This window comes from Sturnira hondurensis, unplaced genomic scaffold, assembly GCF_014824575.4.
Source record: "Sturnira hondurensis isolate 20B ecotype Veracruz unplaced genomic scaffold, ASM1482457v3 Scaffold0000648, whole genome shotgun sequence".
In the NCBI taxonomy this organism is placed as follows: Eukaryota; Metazoa; Chordata; class Mammalia; order Chiroptera; family Phyllostomidae; genus Sturnira; species Sturnira hondurensis.
In genome coordinates, this window is record NW_028073279.1 from 12,993,118 (window position 1) to 13,016,920 (window position 23,803).

Sequence of the window (23,803 nt, forward strand, 5' to 3'; positions counted from 1 at the left end):
AACGAAGTTATTGAGCACCTGCTGCATGAGAGGCACCATGATGGAGAGTGAGGATGTGAAGATGAAAGACATAACCCACGTCCTGGCAAATCATTGTCTCAGAAATGGAGGTGCAAACACACTATTCAAATATAGTGGGGTCCTCCCTGTCATGGAAGGATTATTTTGGATATGTGTCATTTTAAGGTACATGACAGATACTCAGTTTGTGAAACAATTCTGGATTCTCAAATTTAATGGTCTCTAGGTATATTAAGAATTGAAAACTACAATGTTTCATCAAATGGCTTAGCAACCAGGTGGAAATGTAAAATATAACTTAAATATAAAGTTTGGGATACATGAGAACATTTTTTGAGTTATCAAGTCACTGATGAGACAACAATCGCTGGTATTTACAGAACTTCAAGCAAGTGGAAAAGGCAATCCTAAATTACATAAGATAATATGAAAGATTGTGTTCTCTGATATAATTATTTGTTCTGGTAAGTTAGATTTCTTTAAACCCTAGAAATTTTAGAATTAAGTGAAGAAATCAAATGGATACCAAGATCAGAAATATGTATTCTGAATCCAAAATGCCAATATTCAATTCTGTCCTTACTAACTATATTAACTTAGGTAATTTACTTACATTCTCTGTACTTCCTCTGTTTCCTTATCTTAAGAGAGCCCTAGGGTTGTGGTAAGGCTAAAAAATGGTACCTGAAACATAGTAGCTATATAAAAGTGTTACTACAGTAGTATTAGTGACTAATAACATTGAAAATAAATAGTACTGATTATGAACTTAATATTTTTAAGTCAAGGAATTTGTATTCAAGTATCAGGCAGTATGAAAGATAAAGAAAAATATATTAAAATCACAAAGACTGGAAATTAGAACATTAAACTGTATTATTTGCAGATGATAGGATGGATCATCTACATTGAACATTCAAAAGCATTTACAGACAAAATGTTGTCAATATTAAAAACTCTGTCATATTTGTAAGTACCAAATAATATTGGCCCCTGAAGTATTATTAAATACTTATGAGATTTTGAGAAAGTCATTTCACTTCTCCGGGCTTGGCATTTTATCTGTTGATTAGTTTATCTCTGTAACTGAGGTCATTTATTCAGCCTCTACTCTGGTCCTTTCTAGTTCTCGTAGAGGATGGATTGTCAGATTTTCTGCTTTACCTCTTCTTGCCAGTGGTGTTTGCAAATGGAAAGTATTCTGACATTTTAACATGACTTTTTTAAGTGCAGTATGTGATTTTACATAATAATCCTGATACACTCCTTGCATCCGCTGAGTTTATAAGCTACCAACAATAGAAATATTAATGATGCTTAACACTTTCTTAGCTCATTCAAGTTAACACAGTACTCTCATTCACATGAAATATTTCATGAATATATAAGAAATACACAAATAATATAAATATCATTCAGACTGCATTAAGCTCAATAAAAGAAGTAGAATTGAATAGTATTTTGGAGAATGTCAGTTAACATTGGCTAACTGGTCACTCATGTTTATTTCTTTTTTCTTACTTGACTGTATAATTATAGTAAAGAATTAAATTTAAAAAACTCTAGCAGCCCATAATGATGATGATAATTATTTATTCTGAATTGTTTACTTATGTAGTCCCAGAACCTAGAAAGTTGTCTGGTATCTGGTGGGCACTTAATAAATGTTAGTTTTTATGAATGATTTAATGAATAACACAAAGAGCTGAGAAAAGACCACCAGCAGTCGGGATACTCCAATAAATATACGAAGGGCAATGCAGATGAAAATGTGTATTGCTGGTTTTATGCCTGATTAGATAACCTAAGTGATCCTCTTGCTGAAAAAAATTGAAGTTCTAGATTTTATATGAATCTTTTAAAATGAACTAATTAGATATCAAGAAAGGAGGTCAAAACCAACATGAAAACAGGTGTTTCAGGTTTCTTAGGATATAATCCCAGCAGTGGAATTTCTAGGTCAAAGCCAATTCCATTTTTAGTTTTCTGAGGAAATTCCATACTGTTTTCCACAGTGGCTGCACCAGTCTGCATTCCCACTAACAGTGCACTAGGGTTTCCTTTTCTCCACAGCTTCACCAGCACTTATTTGTTGATTTGGTTGTGATGGTCATTCTGACTGGTGTGAAGTGGTATCTTATTGTGGTTTTAATTTGCATCTCTCTAATGGCTAGTGATGCTGAGCATACTTTCATATGTCTCTGGGCCCTCTGTATGTTCTCCTTGGAGAAGTGTCTGTTTAGGGTCTTTGCCCATTTTCTAATTGGGTCGTTTGTCTTCTTGGAGGGGAGTCATGTGAGTTCTTTATATATTTTGGAGATCAAACTCTTGGTTGAGGTATCATTGGCAAATATATTTTTCCATATGTTTGGTTCCCTTTTCATTTTGCTAATGTTTATTTAGCTGTGCAAAAGCTTTTTATTTTGATGGAAATGGAAACCCAGAAAGGTAAGGATAGCATTGCAGACTGCTTTTGCTCTGAAGGTTATTTGGTGAACACTGATGACTCTAATTTGGCATGTCTTTGAAAGGCACAGGGAACAAGAAGTCAAATCCCCCATCTAGGGACACTAATACAGGGCATCCTACCTCCCCTTCTTATGACTGAAGATACCTCTCAGTGCATCCATTAGTTTATTCTGGACTTCTAACCTTAAGCAGACAGTAAGAAAAGTGACTATACTAGGCTTTTGTGCTTGTTGGAGATACAAACTAAGAATTTTAACTACAATAGCTATTGTTAAACTTTGTAGCCACATGGACACTATCTGAGTTGTTAAAAAATCTCATTTTAAGAATTTAGTTAAAATAGTTCTAGATTTATAGTACCAAAATTCTAGATTTATAGTACCCAAAATGCCTGGCAAAAACAAATTGATCTATTTGGCAGAAATCCTCAAACTAGTCCTCAACAAATATCTAAAGTTTCAATAACTTAACAGTTAAAAATTATACAACCTAGAAGAAAATTCACACCAAAGAACCAACAAGACTACAGCTAATAGAATCAGATTCAACCTCAAAATTTCAGATATTGAAATTATTAGGCAGAATATAAACTAAATGTATAAATATATTTCACATAAGTCTATTTAACAAATTACCTCAAAATTCAATGGCTTACAAAAATAAGCATTCATTTCTTTCTAAGTATTTGTAAGTCTGAACATAACTCTATTTGGTTTCAGTGGGATGCAGTGGGCGTGGCTGAACTTGACCTCAAGCGGAAGTTTGGCTTCAAGTCTTTGTCATGTGCTTTTAATTCTGGGACTCAGGCAAAGGAAACAGCAATTAGCTGAGATGTGCTTTTCTTACAGTGACTTGCAGGAATGCAAGAAACCAGCCCAGGTAAAGCAAGCACATTTAAAGCCCTGCTTAAACCAGTTGCATGCTAACATCTGCTCACATTTCATTGGGGAAATCAAGTCATAGTCAAGTCCAATATCAATGGTGCAAAGAGGAATACTTCTCCCACATGATCAGTAGGCTTAAACAAATAAAACAGTGAAAATATTATTTATTAGTAGACTATAAAAATGACAATACAAATAGAAAAAAATGATAAGCGATAGAAATAAAAATGTACTATTTGAAGTAAACTATATAATTTTACTAACCAATGTCACCCAATAAAGTTAATAAAAAAAGACTCAGGAAATTTTATAGCAGGTTAGACATAACTGCGAGAGAATTAAAACACTAAGCTATATATCTGAATCAACATAGAGAAACAAAGAGATGAAGCAAATATGAGTAGGAGTGTAAAAGACACGGATAAAGTGAGAAGCTCTAACAAACATTTAGTCGGAGAAGCTGAGAAAGAGAATAAGAAGGGGGAAATATTTACAGAAAGTATGGCTGGGGACTTTCCAGAACTTAAAGAAGACAAAACCCTCAAATAGAAAAAGGGAAATTGATTTCAAGCAGAATAAATAAAAATAAATCTATACTTAGACACATAATGGTGAAACTGGAATAAAGTTCATATCATAGTAAAAATTCAAAGAATTAAATACTGACCCAATATCTTTTAAAGAGCCAGAGGAAAAATTGACAGATTACCTACAAAACAGTACCAGTTAGTCTGTCAGGTAACTTCTGAACAGCTATAATGGAAACTAGAAGATAGTGGAATGATAGAAGAAACTGGAGTAAAGTTCATATCATAGTAAAAATTCAAAGAATTAAAGACTGACCCAATATCTTTTAAAGAGCCAGAGGAAAAATTGACAGATTACCTACAAAACAGTACCAGTTAGTCTGTCAGGTAACTTCTGAACAGCTATAATGGAAACTAGAAGATAGTGAAATGATATTTTCCCTCTTCCGTATGTTGAGGGAAAATATTTGTCAACTCAGAGATGTATGACCAATGAAACTGTCTTTCAATAATGAAGCTAATGTTATTTTTTAAACGTAATTTTAGTTTATCAACAGATTCTTACTAAAGGAGATTCCACATTATGAATTTCAAGGAGACAGAAGTTATTTCAGATCAAAGTTTTGAGATGTAAGGTAGAATGATAAACAATAACAAAAAATGATCAAATGGATAAATATGGACTACATAGTACAAAAATATTTTAGTAGGTTAAAACAAAACAAAGCAAAAAAATACATGGAAACAGTACATATATAAATTGGGTGGTATTGATAAGGAAAGGAGCATAGGTATTGATAAAATTAGCACTTTGGTAAATGAAGTATTCACATTTAATTTATAGGATGACTGCTAAAATAAAATATGATAAAGAGTAGAGAAAAATATATTAAATGAAAAAATAATCAATTAAAAGTAGATAAGACAGAAAAATACAGAAAAGCTCAATCACAGAGAAAGTACATGATAATCCTGTAGTAATAAATTCAGATAAATCATCACAATGGTAAATGTAAATGAACTCAACTCTCCATTTGAGAGACAGAGATTAAGAGGATAGTTCTACTGAACAAACTCAAGATAAATATTGCTTACAAGAGCCATATCTGAAACACTCAGACATGAAAGATTGAAAGTTAATAGATGAAAAATGATAAATCAACAAATATGGAAATGGGTCTCTAATATACTGGCTTCATTTTAATATTTGTTGAAAATTACTTGCTTTGAGCTACCCTGGGTAGTAAATTCAAAAGTGCTCCCAAGCTTTAAATTTGTATCTGGCCAACCACGTGTAAGAAAGTAGATTACTAGTCACATGAATAAATGGCACATTGTGCCAAGGAACAGTTACTGGGCATTTAGCTAGGCTCAGTTAGCAGACTGAGAGACTCATTTCTACACATCTGCCCTACAGAGCACACCATTCGCGCTCTTGCCCCAACAAAATGAGAAATTTCTTTGTACCAAGGACTTTGCAGATCTCCTTTAAGTGGGTGAAAAATGTTGATGCTAAATTGACAGATGTTGAGGTTCTACTGACACTTTGCTGCTTCTTGCTGTTTTGATGCTTATGTCATATTTTCCATTAGAGACCTCAGTGGTTTCCCCAGTGCTTTCTCCCTCCTTTTTTTTAATCCCACACATGCACACCATGTTAATCTTCCTACACCGAAGTTCTGATTATTCGCCTTTGCTCAATAACCTTCCTCCAGCCAATTAAGTGGTTTTACCTAAACCTATAGAAAGGAAGGTGAAAGAAATTCTCATTCTCACCTTTCCAGAGGACATGTGTTGGCTATTGCAGACAGCATGGGAAAACTCAACATAAATTTACATATTATTTAGGAGGCTAAAGAAACAATTTTTTAATGGGTTGCTATGACATTTTCTTATATATTTAATACTACAAAGTACACATCCTGTGTACACTTTTGGCAGAATGGGACAAGAGAAGCCAGGTGACTCAGTTAGCTTGAGCTGCTATATAACAGAATAGAACAGACTACGTGGTTTAAACTTTTAACAACAAAAATTTGTTTATTTTTCACTGGGGGGGTGGTGAGCTGGGATGGGAATAAAAGACAAAGAACTGTACTTGAACAATAATTAAATTTAAAAATAGGAAAAGTTATTTATTTTTAAAAAATACTTTATTTATTTTTAGATAGAGCAAAAGGGAAGGAGAAAAAAGGGAAAGAAACATCAATGTGTGGTTGCCTCTTGAATGCCCCCCCACCAGGGACCTGGCCTGCAACGCAGGCATGTGCTCTGACTAGGAATCAAACCAGTGATCTTGTGGTTTACAGGCTGGCACTCAACCCACGGAGCTGTGCCATCCAGGGCCGAAATTTATTTCTTAATGGTTCCTGTGGTAGATCCTCTAGTAACAGAGAGCATACTGAGTGCAGATTTTATTAAAGATTCCTATGAAGAGTTTGCCTTTTCATAAGAAGTTTTAGGCATTTTTATATCCATACAAATTTCTCTGCTCTCTTATACGACCTAGATTACTCTCTATTTAGAGATTTTATAAAGAGAATATTCACCTGACATTGGCACAAACACTAAATTACTGGATAGGATTCCCACATGTTTTCCACGATCATTATAACAACTACTAGGGCAGATTTTGGCTTATATGTCTCCGCTGATCCTGGCTCTACCCTGTGAAGTTGGTAATGTTCTCATTTTTCATAGGTAGAAAGTAGGGCACAAGGAAGTAAAATTAACTAAAATTATAATAATAATATAAAGGGCATTTAAGTTTTGGATTACACATTTTATCTATATCATTTCCCTTGCTTTTTATGCCTTTCACATATGTAAAAAATAAAAGCCAGAAAAATGCATGTATAGGATAAATAGTCAGATATGAATCCGTATGGTCAATTATAATCAAGTCCAGATGGTTAGCGCTCTGAGCTACTAAAGACCCCATTTGATGCCCCAGTTACCTACCATCATCACGACCAGGACGTGCACCAGCCGGCACTTAATAAAGGAGATGGCATAATTTGGTGGAAAAAACATGGGCTTTGAAATCTGTCCTGAAATCAGGTTTCAGCTCTGCTGCTTAGTATCCATGAGATGCAGAACAATGAAGGGTTAACTCCTCTGAGTCTCCATTTCTGTATGTATCAAGTGTGATTAACTGTAGTATTGATTTTATGAGGCCTGAGAGAGCAAGCAGGAAAGCACCTGCCACTGTCCTTGATACAGAGCAGACATATCATAGGCATTTAATAAATGTTAGTTGAATCTGGTTATAGTATTATGCACTAATATTAATTAGTGTAAAATTCAATCTTCCACTCGTGTGATTTACAAATTAATTGGTGGGACACTAAAGATTGGCAGCATTAAGGCAACACAAACCAAGTGCCATGTAAAAAAAAAAATCATGCCAGGTCAGTGGAGATTCTTGAGGGCTAGGACAGTTAGAACAACTGACTTCTTTTAGAAGATCAGTCTTCTGAAGAAAGGCAAGCTTATTTAGAAAGACAGGTAAGAGGGAGCATGTGTGTTATGGGAAGGCCATTGTGACTTCTAAGAAAAATGTGAGTACTTGAGTATGGGAAGAAGAGTCTATTATTACCAGAGAAGCAGTGATAAGCAATGTGGGTTGTACATAATGCTTTAAAGTTTACAAAATATTTTGCCATATTGGAGTGTCCCCTCACATCTAAGAGGAAGAGTGGACAAATTTCAGCATATCCCTTGAAGCATAAAGATGAAACAAACTGAGAGGTAGAGTGACTTGGCTAAGGAGACGCCTCTACTAAGTAGCAGAGTGGGGTGTAAAACTCCAATCTGTAGCTCCTTAGGACTTAGGGAAGTGGCAGGGGAATGTGTAAGACTAAAGAAGTTAGAAAAAAGATCATGACTTTGACTTGCAGACTTCAGGGTTTGGAATTTTTATTCCAAAAATATAGAAAAACATACAAACTCATGACCAAAGTACCTGTGTAAAGTAATATTTTTAAAGATTATTAGAGCACCAGGACCTGGGGTGGATGCCTATTCCTCAGACAAGACAGGGTTCTTCTAGAATTGATCTTTTATTTTCCCAAATGAGTTTTAGGGCAAAGAGGGTTCTGTTCTTTATGCTGTCTTGGAGAAAGCCCTCTTAATCAGGAAAATGGAGCTATTAGCACACTGGCAGTCTTTTCTGTTCTGTATTTTAAATTGTTAATTCAATTTATTTCTGGATAAAATATCTGCTTAAATCAAGCCAGTTTGCAAAACTGACAGCCCTGTGGAAAAAATGTTTGGAGGAAAAGATCATATGCATGACTAAGCTATATTTTAATTTCAGCAAGTGTTCTGATTAAATCATAAGGGGAATGAAAGTGGCATAATGGGAACATCATAACTTATTGAATTGGGGTCAGATTCATCTTCCCACACAGAACCAATGCAATAAAGCATTGGGCTTGGTGAAAAGGATAAGGTTTTGAAGCTGGTCAGATCGGGGTTCAAATCTGAAACGTAAGCTCCAAGAGGTCTGGAATGCTTTGCCCATTGTTATATAAGTGCAGCACCTACAAAAGTATCTGTCTCAGAGTAGGTACAATAAAAACATTTGCCAAAACTTAATAGAATGAGATCTCAGCCCTAGTACTTACCAACGGGAAAACATTGGGTAACTGACTTTGCCTTAGTTCATTTCCTCATCTGAAAATGGAGATAATAATACTTACTTTACAGAATTATTGTAATGGTTAGTCATGATGAAAGTAAGCAAAATCTTGGCTTGTGGAGGGGGAGAGTTTGGTAGCTATTCCATGAACCCAGACTGTAACCTGGGGTTCCCCTTTTATGGGTTTCCCAGCATGCTGTGAGGGGTGGTAGCAATGAAGAGCCCTAACCAAGGACTCCTAAAGGCCCCTAACTGAGCCAGACAGCGTTCAGGTTTATATCCTCCCTAGGGATTATCAGAGTGCTTTTGCTCATTGGTGTTCAATGGTTGAAATTAAAAATTTTAGGGTGGTAGAACTCTGAATTGAACTATTCCTGATTATCAATTTGGTCATTGGGGAAGATGCTAAATACCTACATAATGGACACATTTTATATTATTGTTGTTATTCTAGGACTTCTCCCACCAAGAACATACTATATTTTTTATTTCATCTGTTTATTTCCTATAAGAAAGTTTCTTCTAAAATATTCCTATGGAAGATGAGAAAATAGTCTTGGAGGAATAAAGTGTCTAGCCCACAGTGACACATTAAATAAATGGCAGAGCTGACATTTCAACCAGGACTTTGGGGTTCAAAGCCACAGTACTTTATAGAGGTATTTTATATACATTTTGATTGAATTAATGAGCAAAGGCAAATCATACCCAGCTTTAACTTTCCTTCAGTCACAAGATGTTCTGCCATGAAGATATTAAAAAGAAGAAATCTGGCTTTGGTTCAGTGGCTAAAAGCATATGGAGTCTGAAACAGTGGGGTATTTGTTAAACTATTCATAAGTGTATATCAGTCATATGAGAGCAAGGGCATCCTTTCAATTTATTGTGTGCCTTCCCTTCCACCAAAAGAAAGAGTGATGAAGTAAAATATGATGAAAAGGCCACGGTGAAAGGCTATGAATTTAATGCTCATAAAGGCAGTAGCTAACATTTATTATGCACCAGTTATGTAACCGGCCTCGTGCTATGTGCTTTACATACATTATTGCACAATGACCCTCCGAGGGCGTATCGTTGTCCAGAAGTTGTAGAATGAGGACCATCTCAGAACTCTGCAGTGGTTTCCTGTCTCGCTCAGGGTAGTACCAAATGCTCTCACCACGGCTCACAAAAGTGTTCATAACCAATTTGCTATCACAAACTGAATGTGGGAAACACAATATTGTGAGTACATTAACACCTGTAATGCCTGCACTTCTGCAGATGCGCTGATGCAATGATGCAATGAAAGAGTGTGGGGATGCTTACTCCCGTCTCAGTACTGCTGCCCGGTATGAGGAGAGCTGCCTGGTATGAGGAGAGCTGCCTCCGTTCAGGCTGTAGCCGGGGAAAAAATAAGCAGGGGCAAACCTTTCTATTTAAGTGCTGGTGCTTGAGAAAACCCAAACACACACACACACACACACACACACACACACACACACGGTGAACCTTTCTCTCACATGGCGCAGAGCACAGGTAGAAAATTAGGCACCAGCGCCACCAAAAAGGCAACCATTTCCCAGGGGACTGACACTACGTTGCAGTCACTGTTTGGATCATAAATGAGGACATACATAGCCTTCCTTAAGGATACTTTGATTAAAAACAGAACCAACAACAAAAGTCTTTAGCTAAAATGGAGAGTGAGCAGTTACACAGACAAAGGCTTTTCCTACTGGCACAGGAGACAGGAAGGAGGCGCTGACACTGAAGTGCCCACGTTCCTTGTGGATGTCAGTTTTGCCTTCAAGAGGCTTCATTTATCTGTTTTCTGCCCTATAAGAGTTTATTTGACAATTTAAGAGTTGGCGCTTCAGTTGAAGTTTGATTTGAACTCTTACTTTCTTTGACTGCAGTGGAGATCAGGATGCAAGAGATGGACAGTGCAGCAGCGCAGAACTCCTAGCGGAAGTGTGCTTACCCAACCCTCTGGATGAATGGAGCAGCAGATCTGTGGGCTGTGCCCCGCAAACTCTTCCCTGGGTAGCGACTAAAGACTGTGCCAGGCAGTCGTCAATCCTGGGTATGACCTTACCACTAGCTCTCTAGCCTTATCCTTTACCCTCTCCTGACAGGTAGAAAGCAAATTTGCAAAATAAACTTTAAACATTTAATTTGTATCCACCTCCAAGGCACTCTTTGTTCTCAGCAGTTCTGATGGTTAGTGACCCCTTCAAAACAACATCATTTGTCAAATCAAATTAGGTCTTTTACTAAATGCAAGGCAGTGACATTCATCTTTTTAATGCTTTTAAAACAGTCTGAGGTAAAGTTCTTCTATGGAATAGGCCTTGGTATGCCGAATGAGTCACTTCTTCAATGAGGAAATTGTCAGAAAAATAGGGACTTAGCTCGAAGGTAAATATTGTTGGGTCACTAGAAATGTATGCAGATTTGACATTTCCCTTGTGATTAGCATGTCTACATATTAAAGGGTTTTTTTTGTATGTCAGATCAGATAGTTCAGATGCTGGTGTAATGTCAGTGAGCACTTGATAGGAACTTAATCTTGCTCCTGACGAAGAAAATTGAAAGATTAAGCGAAAAACTTAAGATGAGAATCTCATTTGGGGTGACAGAATAAAAATAAAATGCCAGGAAGAAAGTAACATTTTCTATTATGTGCCAGTTGCTATATATATCCTAATTTAATTGTTTTAGGGATTATGTTCCTCTTTGAATAAATGAGAGGCAAAGCAGGTAAAGCAACAGGCCTAACGTCAAACAGATAGGAAAATAGCGGAGCTGAAATTTCAAAGTCATGCCTGTCCAAAGTCCAAGCTTCTTCCACTGAAGCATGTCGCCTTCTTTAATTGCAAAATATTCAACCTAGCCCTGATGGGAAACCTTCATCAAAAATGTTAAACAGTGCCTAAACCTCTTAGCTCTGTCGTTGGCTTGCAAATATAAAATCAGAAACTTACTCTTTGCTACAGCATGGACGGACCTAGAGAGCATTATGGTGAGTGAAGTGAGCCAGTCAGAGAAAGACAAGTACCATATGATTTCACATATATGTGGAAACTAATGAGCAAAATAAACTAACAAACAAAATAGAAACAGACTCAGAGATACAGAGAACAGACTGAGAGCTGTCAGAGAGGAGAGGAGTTAGGGGGCTGGGTGAAAAAGATGAAGGGATTAAGCAAAAACAAAAGGCAAAAACTAAAAAATGTTATAGACATGGACAATAGTGTGGTAATTATCAGAGGAACAGGGCGGGGGGTGAGGGGAGATAGAAGAGGGCAAATGGGGGATAAATGGTGGTGGAAGAACACTTGGCTTGGGGTGGAGAACACACAATACAACACACAAATGATGTATCATAGAATTGTACAGCGGAAACCCGAATAACTTTATTAACCAATACATCCAATTAAAAAATCAGAAATTCAGAGCATTTCCTGGTCCAACTTGTTCCTTTTGTAAATAATATATCCCGCCTTCACTTGAGCTCATCCAGTGGCAGGAGCCTCTCTTTCACCATCCATCCATGTCTATATTTATTTTTTATTTATTGCTGTTTATTCAAATGCCAACAGCTCTACATGGGACTATGTGTGCTTGGAAGTATAATTGTATCTCCACCTAAGTATGACTATAGATTATTTTGTTGGAGAATGTGCTGTGTGTTCCATTCGTGATGTCATTTGATCACCAAAATAAGCCAATAAGACATACGCACTTGACAGAAGAATTTGGACTTAAGAACCCAAGCGACACAACTAAGGAGCAGTACATCTAGGTAGCACATCACCTCTCAGTTCCACACTTTTCCGGAGCACAGTGGCGACACACAGCCTGTAATATGCAATGAGAGTATTCTCTGGAGAGAAAATTCAGCCTGCACCTCAGTTTGAAACTGGCTGTCTAATTTCACCTCATTGCTTCCTGCTGTCGATCTTACAAAAGATAATACTGTCTAAGAGCAATGAAAGAGTGGTCCAGATAAATTCAGACTTCCACCATCATCCGCACTCAAAGGTGGCCACTAGAAACCTTTCTCTTACTTTGCATCATACATTAGGTCAGGGATTGGCAAACTATGGCCCACCGATCAGATCCTCTTGACCTGTTTTTTTTAAATAAAATTTTATTGAAACACAGATACATTCATTCATTTACATATTGTTTATGGCCTTCTTGCCACAAGGGCAAAGTTGAATGAGTGAGACAGACTATGTAACTTGCAAAGCCTTGCCACTTCTTTACTAGTTTACTACTCATGCCAAACTTTGCTTAGATGCCTCACAAATGAGCACCCAAACTTGTATTTCATCTTCCTGTTGAATCCTTATTAATTTATTGTCTGTTTATCTAAATAGTGTAAGAAACTTCCTACTTCAGTCATGATGTTCCTTTCTGATTTAAAAAACAATGCAGACTTCTTATTGAGTCCTGCTAACGTCACCTGTTCTGGCTATTGCTGGAATCCGTCTATGTCACTCTTTTCTTCTGTCACTCATCTGGCCTCATGAGTCTTCTTTCTGCTCTTGAACACTAAGCTCATTCATTCCTCACAGACTTTGCACATGCTAATTCTTGAGCCTGGAAACTTAATCTTTTTTTTCTTCACGCTAAATCTTCCCATTCTTTCAAATACTTAATAAAGTATACTTTATGAGTACAGTGTGAGTTCATTAACCATAATCTGTTCCATTTTCACAAACAATCTATTTTAGCCAAGTTTCTATATACTTCCTCAGAGCAAAAGCTGGTTTTCAGCTCCCTTTGAAAAGTACAATATTATGTATATGGTGGGTATTGAATAAATGTTGATGAATGGACTATATAATGGGCTTTTGGCTCCATACATCAAGACTTTCTTGAAGGACAGATAATTACTTCTACTTTATATCTGACATTCTAATATAACTGGTTGTGGTCATTATCCTTTGGAATTGCATCCTAGTCAATTCCTTCAAAAAAAGAAGAAAATAAAGCAAAATTACCTTGTGAGCAATCCACAATTGGATTTGCATTTAAAAATTGCCTAGTGAGCACTCCTGCCCAATGGCCAAATGAAATTAATCTCTCGTAACTCAAGGTCTCATCTATTTGGAGTGATGGGGGTCGGACTCAATGAGGCTGCAGGATTTCTAAATAGTAAAAGTCATCTCTCTCATTATTTATATTTATGGTGCATCCACAATGTTCTCTCACTATGCTAGCCAGTAGGAATATAAAGTTGGTTAAGATACTGTCCCTATTCTTGAGGAGCTCTCCATCGCTAGCTTACATGATCAAGGTCCCAGCACACTCCTTGGAAGTGTCCCACATTCCTGATGAAGGGATGGGTCAGGTGTCAATAACAGTTTGTCTCCCATTCTAGACTCAGCTATTGGTCTATGTGTAGACACCTGATCTTGTGGTGTCAGTTTCTCCTTATTAAAAGTTTGAAGTAAAGACACAAATACTGAGGGAATTAGCACAGAGTTATATAAATGGTCAAACTCAGATGTCCATGAGTTCCTCCTGTTGTAATCTCTGGGAAGGACTACTCCTGATGTCCTGAGACCTGATTGTTTATTTTTCTTTTTGGATTTCAGTAAGGCCTTAAGGGAATTTGAATAGACTTTTCTTTCTTGCAATAAAATGTGAAGAGGCATATAAACCAAAATTATACTTCAGTGTGATCAGTGCTGATAGAGGTTTGGGCAGGTTGCTATATAAGCAAATAGGTAATGCCTTAAACCCAGCCCAGGAAGGTCAGAGAAAGCTTGTAGGAGGCATCACCTAAAGTGAATGATGAAGAGTAATAATTATCTTAGTTAAAAATAGTGGGGAGGAAAAGGGTGGTTTATGCAGCATGAACAAATCCAAAGAACTGTGAAACAGCAGGTATATTTTGGAAAATACAACTTAATATAATTGGAGCTCAAAGTGTAAGGTGATGAAGTAGCAAGGAATATATCTAGGAAAGTAGGTCGAACAAGGTCGTGGGATGCCTTTCTTTTTTAAAATTCAATTTATTAGATTAACTTTGGTTAATAATATTATACAAGTTTCAAGTGTGCAATTCTATGACTCATCATCTGTATTTTTGCATTCTGTACTCACCACCCAGAGTCCAGTCTCTTTCTGTCACCATATACTTGACCCCCTTTACACTCTTCATTCTCCCCCCAACTCCTCTCTCTATGGTAACCACTATTCTGTTGTCTGTGTCTGTGAGTTTGTTTTGTTTGTTTGTTACTTTCTGTTTTATATTTGCCATGAGTGAAATCATGTGGTTCTTGTCCTTTTCCATCTGTGTTATTTCACTTAACATTATACCCTCAAGATCCATCCACATTGTCACATATAGCAATATTTCATCTTTTCCTATGGCTGGGTAGTATTCCACTGTGTATACAAACCATATCTTCTTTATCCATTCAGCCACTGAAGGACACAGGCTGTTTCCATGTCTTGGCTACTGTGCATAAGAGTGTGATGAATTTAGCTGTACATATATCTTTATGAATAAATATTTTCAGTTTGGGGGGTAGAGAGATAGAAAAAAGATTGCTAGTTCATATGGTAACTCTATTCTTTTTTTTTTTTTTAGGGATCTCCATACTGTATTCCATAGCAGCTCTACCAATTCAGAGGCTCAGTACTTTGGGCTTTATGCTTTAGGTTTCTAATCTGTCAGATGACCAGTTTTGATCCTTTTTAGGAGGAGATCCAGATTATATCTCCNGGACACAGGCTGTTTCCATGTCTTGGCTACTGTGCATAAGAGTGTGATGAATTTAGCTGTACATATATCTTTATGAATAAATATTTTCAGTTTGGGGGGTAGAGAGATAGAAAAAAGATTGCTAGTTCATATGGTAGCTCTATTGTTGTTTTTTTTTTTTTTTTTTTTTTNTAGTTCATATGGTAACTCTATTCTTTTTTTTTTTTTTAGGGATCTCCATACTGTATTCCATAGCAGCTCTACCAATTCAGAGGCTCAGTACTTTGGGCTTTATGCTTTAGGTTTCTAATATGTCAGATGACCAGTTTTGATCCTTTTTATGAGGAGATCCAGATTATATCTCCAGCCATCCTCTAGCTACTTCACAACTTCTTTCCAGGAGTGTCCCAAGGCAAACTTAGAAAGGAAATCACATGGCATATAGAAAGAGCCAAGATTCAAAATCAATAGTTCACAGTTTCAGCTTCTGTTCATCTGCTCTCTGGCTGAATAATATTGAACAGGGAATTTAACCTCTCTGAGACTCTGTTTCCTCATCTATAAACTGGGCGTTAAAAAATACCTACCTCCCAGAGTTGTAGTTCAGATGCAACACATGTATTTTGAGTGTCCTGCTCTATGTCAGTTTCTGAACTTACTCTTTCACGGGCAGAATGTAAATGAATTACAGCCCTCTCTGAGGTGTATTTTATTGTCTCCTCATTCAAAGTGGGGAAACTCAGGTGTAGGGAGGTAAAGTATCTCCCTAGTTTAATGCAAGTTAGACGTAGAGAGGCTGGTATTCAAAATTGTATCTTTGGGTTGAAAATCCAGTGCTATTTCCCCAAACCACAGCTGCTTAATGATAAGAAAGCAAATGGTAATCTTAAAAAATAAGTTTTTAATTAAAAAAGTGTGTACATACTAGTTATTGCTCTTCAATGGGAGACGTCGACGTCTACTGAACCCATCTCTTTCTTCTTTTTGAAGGACTTCTGTCACTCAACTGCCCTGTGTCTTAGCTTGCTTCTTGTTATAGACAAAGTGCTTTTGCATACCTTGGGGTACCACCTAGCCTGCTCTCAAAGGCATCACCTGACTTCAAAGTCCTCACTGACTACCTATGCAAATTGACCTTTTTCTGGTGTTCTATGCCATTAGGGTCTCACTAAGAGCCTAAAAATCTGGTACATTTATACAATGGAATACTACACAGCAGAAAGAAAGAAGGAGTGCCTACCCTTTGAAACAGCATGGATGGAAGTGGAGAGGTAAGTGAAATAAGCCAGGCAGTGAGGGACAAATACCATTTGATCTCACCTTTAAGTGGAACCTAATCAACAAAACAAGCAATCAAGCAAAATATAACCAGAGACATTGAAATTAAGAACAATCTGACAGTAACCAGAGGGGAGGTGGAAGGGAATAATGGGGGGAAGAGGGGGAGGGTTTTCAGGAACAACTATAAAGGACACATGGACAAAACCAAGGGGGAGGCATGGAAGCAAGAGAGGGAGGTGGCAATGGCTGGAGTTGGGGGAAGTAGGGGTGGTAAATGCAGACAACTACACTTGAACAACTGAACAACAATAAAATATTTTTTTAAAAAAAAAGAACATAAAAATCCATGTGTTTAATTGATTTATTCTAAAGTAAAAAACCTTTATTAGCTTATCTTAGTGACCATGAACTGTATCTTTTGTTTTAAACAGAGGTTCCTTGGAGATGCAGTTTCTGAATCCAGCATTTTTTAGAGGGTTCTTGGAGATGTTAATGCAAGGAGTTGTTCTATTAAAAAAGAATTCTTGAGTATCACTATATTGGTTAATATATTAAAGGCTCAGAGGAATCATGCAGGTTTAAAATATTAACTTTTTAAACTTAATGATTTTTTCTGTGTTTGAATAAATTCTCTTTTTGTGGATCACCTATTAATGCCTCATTAAATCAGCATTACATGCAAAACACACTTTGTGAAACTCAGGGCCTTAATAAAAAAAACTATCTGGAAATTCTGGCATTGTACTGCCTGGGAAGGGTGGTTTTTCGAGGGTAGATATATGTGAGTATGCTTCTCAAAATATAACATTATTCTCAAGGGCTTTATGGTGCTTGAAGATTATACAGTTGGTGGGGGCTTTCTAAAAGAAAATAAAAAATAACAATTATGAGTCAAAATTAGGTTTTGGAAGTGATTTGTGTAAATTAAGAGTCCTACAGCTTAAGCTTCATTACCTTTATCATCAATCCACAAAGGACTGGCCTTTTTCGAATTGGTATAAGCCAAGCCTGGCTTGTTTTCAAGCAGAAAATGAAAGAAGAAGGCTTATGTTCTCGTCCAGAATTACCCACTTCATTTCTACTTCCTAGATTCTGTGAAGTTTTCATCCTGATGGGTTTTAGTTTTCAAATGGAGCAGTAATTGTTCTATTAATGATGAAGAATTATTTCAAAGCAGGGATTATTAAGGAAGAATTAAAAAATAGCTCCATACAAATATAGGTTATTATTCGTATAAAATGATTAGTTCTAAGTACTACACATATGTTAACAATCTTTAATGTTATTACTAACATGTCAAACAAAAAATAAATATGGACTTAGGTAATATTGGGCTGGCCAAAAAGCTTTTTTGTTTTTTCCCCATACGATGGCTCCAGTAGCACTTCACATTGTACTGTAACAATTGTCATGTTAGTGAGCATTTAAAAAAAAAACACCAAAATTGGTGAATTTTTGTATAGCCTTTTTATATAATATTGAAGATGGAAGAAAATAATAACACTTTCAGCATATTATGCTCTATTATTTAAAAAAAACATTGAAACACACAAAAATTTACACAGTGTATGGAGAAGGTGGTGTGATTGAACAACTGTGTCAAAAGTGGTTTGTGAAGTATTGTGTTGGAGATTGCTTGCTGGACATTGCTCCCCAGTGGGGTAAACTAGTTGAAGTGAATAGTGACACGTTGAGACATTAATTGAGAACAATCGATGTTATACCACACCAAAGATAGCTGACGTACTAAAAATATCCAAATCAATAAAGTTATTAGTGGAAATGAAAATTGTATCATTTATTTTGTGGGGAAAACTAACCAGACTTTTTGGCTAACCCAATAAAAGGCTTTATTTGAAAAGAATATTATAACAATAAAAGTGAGACTATGGCACTGCAGAGAAGTCTTGGATGATAGATCTGCAAGCACCTCAGACAGAAGAGAAATTTTTGTTTACAAGGAGGAGTAAGAACCACCAAAGTCAGCTGATTCTTAGGAGGGGCCACTAATGAGGGATTGTTCCATGCTCATTGATGGACTAAAGTTACACGGATCCATGAGTAAAGTTTGGCCAAGGCAAGTTACGGGCATTTTATCCAGATTGGTCAGTGGAAAGAAATAGGCTAATTCTGTATGAGATAAAGAATGGGAATTTGGAAGGCTTACATCTGTTCTTTTCATAAATCAGTAAGGCGGTCATCCATGAGTCATGGTAAGTCAAACAGAGCTGGTTCTTTGCAGTAAGCCCTTTTCAAAAACATAAAAGGTCTTCTCAACCAATTACATTTTCCAGGAGCTCAAGATTTAGGTATAAAGTTCAACACTGTCAAACATCACCATTATTATTTTCTTTGTGTCTGGTCATTCAAAATACAATATCTTGGGGTGAGTTGCTTGACCTTTCAGAGCTTGTTTTCACATCAGCAAAATGGGAGTAATTTTAAAAATAACAACTAGTTCACAAGAAAGTGGTAAATCTTAAATGACCTAGAGAAAATACAAGTGCCTCATAGCTGTAAATATTGTAGAAATGTTATTTATTTAACTTTGGGTTATCATCCTTAGTGGCTCGAGGGCCTCTCCCACTGCCATCATCATCGTCTTCTTCTCCTTCTTCTTCACTTGCCTCTTGTTAGTCCCCTCCTGCTCCTTCTCCTCCTCATCCTTCATTTGAAGAAAGATGAGTCTCATCTGAGGCAGCAAAATCCCTAAACGTATATTTAGTGTCTCCACATTACAAATGGGGAAACTGAGTCTTAGCAAGGTTTATGTGCCTCAGTTCATTCAATTCACATGTGATAGAAAGAGATGAGACGGATCACTAGCTGTTTCTCACTAGCTGCACGGAACATGAGCTGGTCATATGTGCGAAACGGCCCACTTTTATCTCAGGAGTAAAGAAGGGAGATGCAGAAAGAGAAACCTCAGTTATATATGCACGTGAATAATTGATTTTACTTCACTCAGATAGCCATGAGCTTAGTCTCATATAGTTGTGTGTGTGCANTTATGTGCCTCAGTTCATTCAATTCACATGTGATAGAAAGAGATGAGACGGATCTCGATGAGTCTAACTCACTGTTTCTCACTAGCTGCACGGAACATGAGCTGGTCATATGTGCGAAACGGCCCACTTTTATCTCAGGAGTAAAGAAGGGAGATGCAGAAAGAGAAACCTCAGTTACATATGCACGTGAATAATTGATTTTACTTCACTCAGAAAGCAATGAGCTTAGTCTCATATAGTTGTGTGTGTGCATGTGTGTGTTTCAAAGAAAAAGATGGAGAAAGAAAGAGAAAGAAAAAACCATCAAGCCCATATTGCACGTTGGCTGCCAGCAGTGTTTCTTCTAAAAGTAAAATAAAAATGTTCGGTTGTAGATTTTTTTTTCTTTTGGAGAGATACAGGAATTGCTAAAAGAGTGCCAGACAGCACCAGCATATGCTTATTTTTCTAACTCAATGTGGGCAGCCTTTCTTAAACATTTTGTATAAATATATTTATTCTCCCACTGAGACCTTGCCTGCCAGGTTCAGGAACAACTGAGTAAGCAGATGAGTTAAAAACCAAGGAGAGAAAGGGAAGCATTGCCATGGAAATGCTGATGGTCCCTTTATTCCAGCTGAGTACATTGCCCTGGAATAATAAATTAGTGGCTGATGCGTTGATGATAAATCTACAGTGGTTTTCATATTCAAAGTAAAAGATATTTCACTCTGTCTTTGCTTGAGATGTAGTCAGAAAGCAAGGAAATGTTGACATCCGGTGGGCAAGTTTGAAAAAAAACACACACACACAATCCCTTTGGTGTACAACCCAACCCACGTTTGCAAGCTGTCTGCATTTCTTGTATTGGCCTCAGCTTTGACAAATGTAAAAAAAGTCACTAATATTTTGACACTCTCCCTGCCCAAGTCTGATACCAGCTGGCTGCAAAGCCACATACTTATTGTTCTGCTGGATTTTAAAGACTGGGTCTCAGCCAAAGGACTGGACTGGATCCATTCATTCATTTTTAAGATTGAGGCTGCAGCTTAACTGTAATGACCATTTCTCAACTCAATCTGGAAACCTCTTCCAAATCCAACAGATGACTGAGAGGCAAATGTGCACTTGGATTGGAAACCACTCTCTCGGATAAAGCAACAAAAGATGATCTTTGAATTGAAAAACAATTCTTTGTTTTGAGAGCAATTAATAGTCAGTATATTGATTATGTCTTTAAAAATTCTCAGGCTCTTAGAACCTTTGTAAAAACATTTATGTTACCATTTTAAGAAAAAATAAAAATTTAAATGGCAGATAGACTATGACAACAATTATGAAAAATGTGTCCAGAGAAAATATGGGAAGAAAACAACCAAAATGTCAAATACATTAACAAGGAAGATCTTTAAGTTTACAATGAATTTCTTCTTTCTACTTCTATGTAGTTTACTTCTATAATAAGCTTTAAATTTATAACTGGAAAAAAAGAAAGTATACTGTACTAATTTTTTTCCTTTGAAAAAATGTTCCATTTCTTTTACTTTTACTGTATTTTCAACTCTGGTGACCATATTGTTCTGGTAATCATAAGCAACTATTGCTAAATATTTGTGCTAAATAGTGTGCTATAGCCATGGAAAATAAAACCACTCTATAATGTACAAAAAAAAATCTTTGCTTTCTACTTCTTAAAAAATGCCCCCCTGCTGTGTGTTCCTGCTGTCCCATTTTTTCAGTCACTTAATAAGTTGTAGACATTAACCCTGATCCCTTGCAAATTTTCCATTGAAATTTATTTTCAGGTTAGTAGAAACTTGAAAAACCCACATTCATAGTGCTATAGGAGGCAGGGAGTTATAACTTGACCTTGAATTCATTTGAGGGGATTATTTCCAAGGTATGATGAGACGCCTATATTTTCTAGTCTCATAGTAATCTTTGAGAAGTTGTTTTACTATTTTTCTATGAGTATAACTCAGTGTGTCTTTCTATGTGCCAGATACTGTGTGAAGGAATTACATGTACTATTGTTGTAACCTGTAGACAGTTTAATAAATTATATACCTTTATCATATGCCCTTGATTTGAGGAAACTGATACTTAGCTTGACTAAAAACTTGAATCTACCTCAGTTTGATTTCAGCCCACTCACTATTTACCCTTAAGCTATTGGGTTTTGGTAGACACACCTTTTGATCTCAGTGCCTCCACTTAGCAGCTGGTGACTGCAGGCAACCCCTATGCCTTATAAGTCCCAGTTTCCCTGTCAGTAAAATGCCAATAAGAAAATTTGAAGACACAGGGCAGTGGCAAGAATTGAAGTAGTTAGTGCCATCAGCATCAACTGAAGAAAAACCCTCTGATCCCAGGGCATTCCACCCAAATAAAAATGACTGAAAGTGAACACAGATCCAGGTGTCTTTAAAAATGTTTCTTTATCTTGCCTGTAAATTTGGACAGTGTTTCTGCACAGCCTATAGCCATAGTCAACCCTCTGGCTTGTGCAGCACTGATTAACAATCGGATTGCCAGCAGTCATCTATGCTTGCCTACCACGGAAGTGCCCTCTCCTCTTCCTCCACCCAGTTGTCCCATGCACTATTCATGAGCTCTACAATATTCCAAACTTTAATTTCCACAGACTGATTCTCACTAATTATTCACCATGTGAACCTTTGCAGGAGAATTCCACTGGATGCTCTTCCATCCTGAGGCAGGGAAGGCGATGTCGAATCGTTTTCTGATTTCAAGTGGAAAACAAACTAATTATGTGGAAATATGATAATAGATTGCGCTGCAGGGACCAGTCCTCTGCAGGCTTCAAAATGTTTGCTTATGATCGGCTCCTCGTGTTATTTCTTCCAGGAGGAGCTGCCCTTTCATAATGCATCAACATTATTGACTGGCCTGTGATTCCGTATTTGGAGTTAAGGTAATTTGCATAATTGTATATTACTTCCGTCTGGTGGAAACAAACAAGACGTTCTGGTGCTAATGATCAAGCAGGGAGCAGTGACTGCTGGGAGAAACAGCATTAGTAAAGCCTAAAATATCAAGAGCAGCAGCTTCTCCCTTTGGCATCCCTTGCCACCTTCCTTTGACCTAGCTCTGTATTCCACTTGGCCACCAGAATTGTTATTTTTCTGTCTGCCCAAGCATGGGAGGTGGCCTGAGCTAGGCGTCTATTCCAAATCTGTAAAAACCATAAAGCATATTTAGGCCTCGAGTCTTCATACTTGTAAGTATTTGTTCAGGTCATCTCTTCTGCTTTCAATGTCTTCCTTCTCTCTGGCAGTGAGGGACTTAGCTTTCAAAATCCATCTGAATTGCTGCTCTCCTTTTGATCTCTCCAACTTTCATACTTAGTATACATTGTTCTCTAAATGAATACATTTTAAATCAAGACAATAGGGTGCTTAGCAAGTTCATCTCATTCATTTTCTCAAAAGAAAGTTTTTCATCTTTATAATTTGCTTGTTCTGTTCTAGGCACTCTGGATAGAGTGAACAAAATAATAAGCCCACCTTTTCTTTAATTATTCAGTGCTCCTCTTTCCTATAGTAATTCATATCTCTAGCAATTACTTATTCTGCCTTGTAGTACTCCTGATGGACAGGGTCATTGCTTACTTTTGATTCAATTGCCAGATACCCTGTAAATGCTAAATAAATGCCTGGTGAATACACTTGAGGGTTTAGAAGAGCGGATCATGTTAACTGTTCGATGAATTACGTCAGGGGTGCAAATGGGATACCATACTTGCCTGCTCCAAATGATTTGCAGTGGCTGCATGAAGTGCTGAGAGAAAGGTTTTTAGGCAGCATATGCTGAGTGAAAAAGTTTTCTATGGTTAATTATTCATGGCTGCAATGGAAATATTAAGGGGTGAATAGCAAGTCACTTACCATGTATTTGCATTCTTGTTACAGAGATTTAAGCTTGGGTGTCTTCAAAAGTCTCTATGGGTATATGTATATATATTTTGTGGGTGGACTTGATGCATTTATTGGGTTGCTTACTGTTCAAGTGTTTAACAGGCTATGATCTATCAAGAAAATTACAATATTGTGGTTTTGAACATTAAACCCTTAAAATGAGGCATTTTGATTTACTTTTAATGGCAGTAGTTAAGATCCGCCACTGTTGAGCCAGGCACCTTCCATATATTATTCCATTTAATTTGTCACAACAATACAGCGCATTAGGTCATTTTAATCCTATTTTACAGAAACTCAGACACTTGGCTATGATGAAAAAAAAAGTTGAGAATGGTAAATCCAAAT

General features: G+C 36.9%; 1 long non-coding RNA gene across 1 annotated transcript in view; it reads left to right on the forward strand.

Annotated features, from left to right (window-relative positions):
* The window catches only part of LOC118985658 (uncharacterized), an 88,421-nt gene that overhangs the window by 61,780 nt on the left and 2,838 nt on the right, over positions 1–23,803 (forward strand). The window contains exon 2 of the long non-coding RNA XR_005066165.1: positions 22,386–22,452. This is a non-coding gene — a long non-coding RNA (uncharacterized LOC118985658). The remainder of the gene's footprint in view (positions 1–22,385; positions 22,453–23,803) is intronic.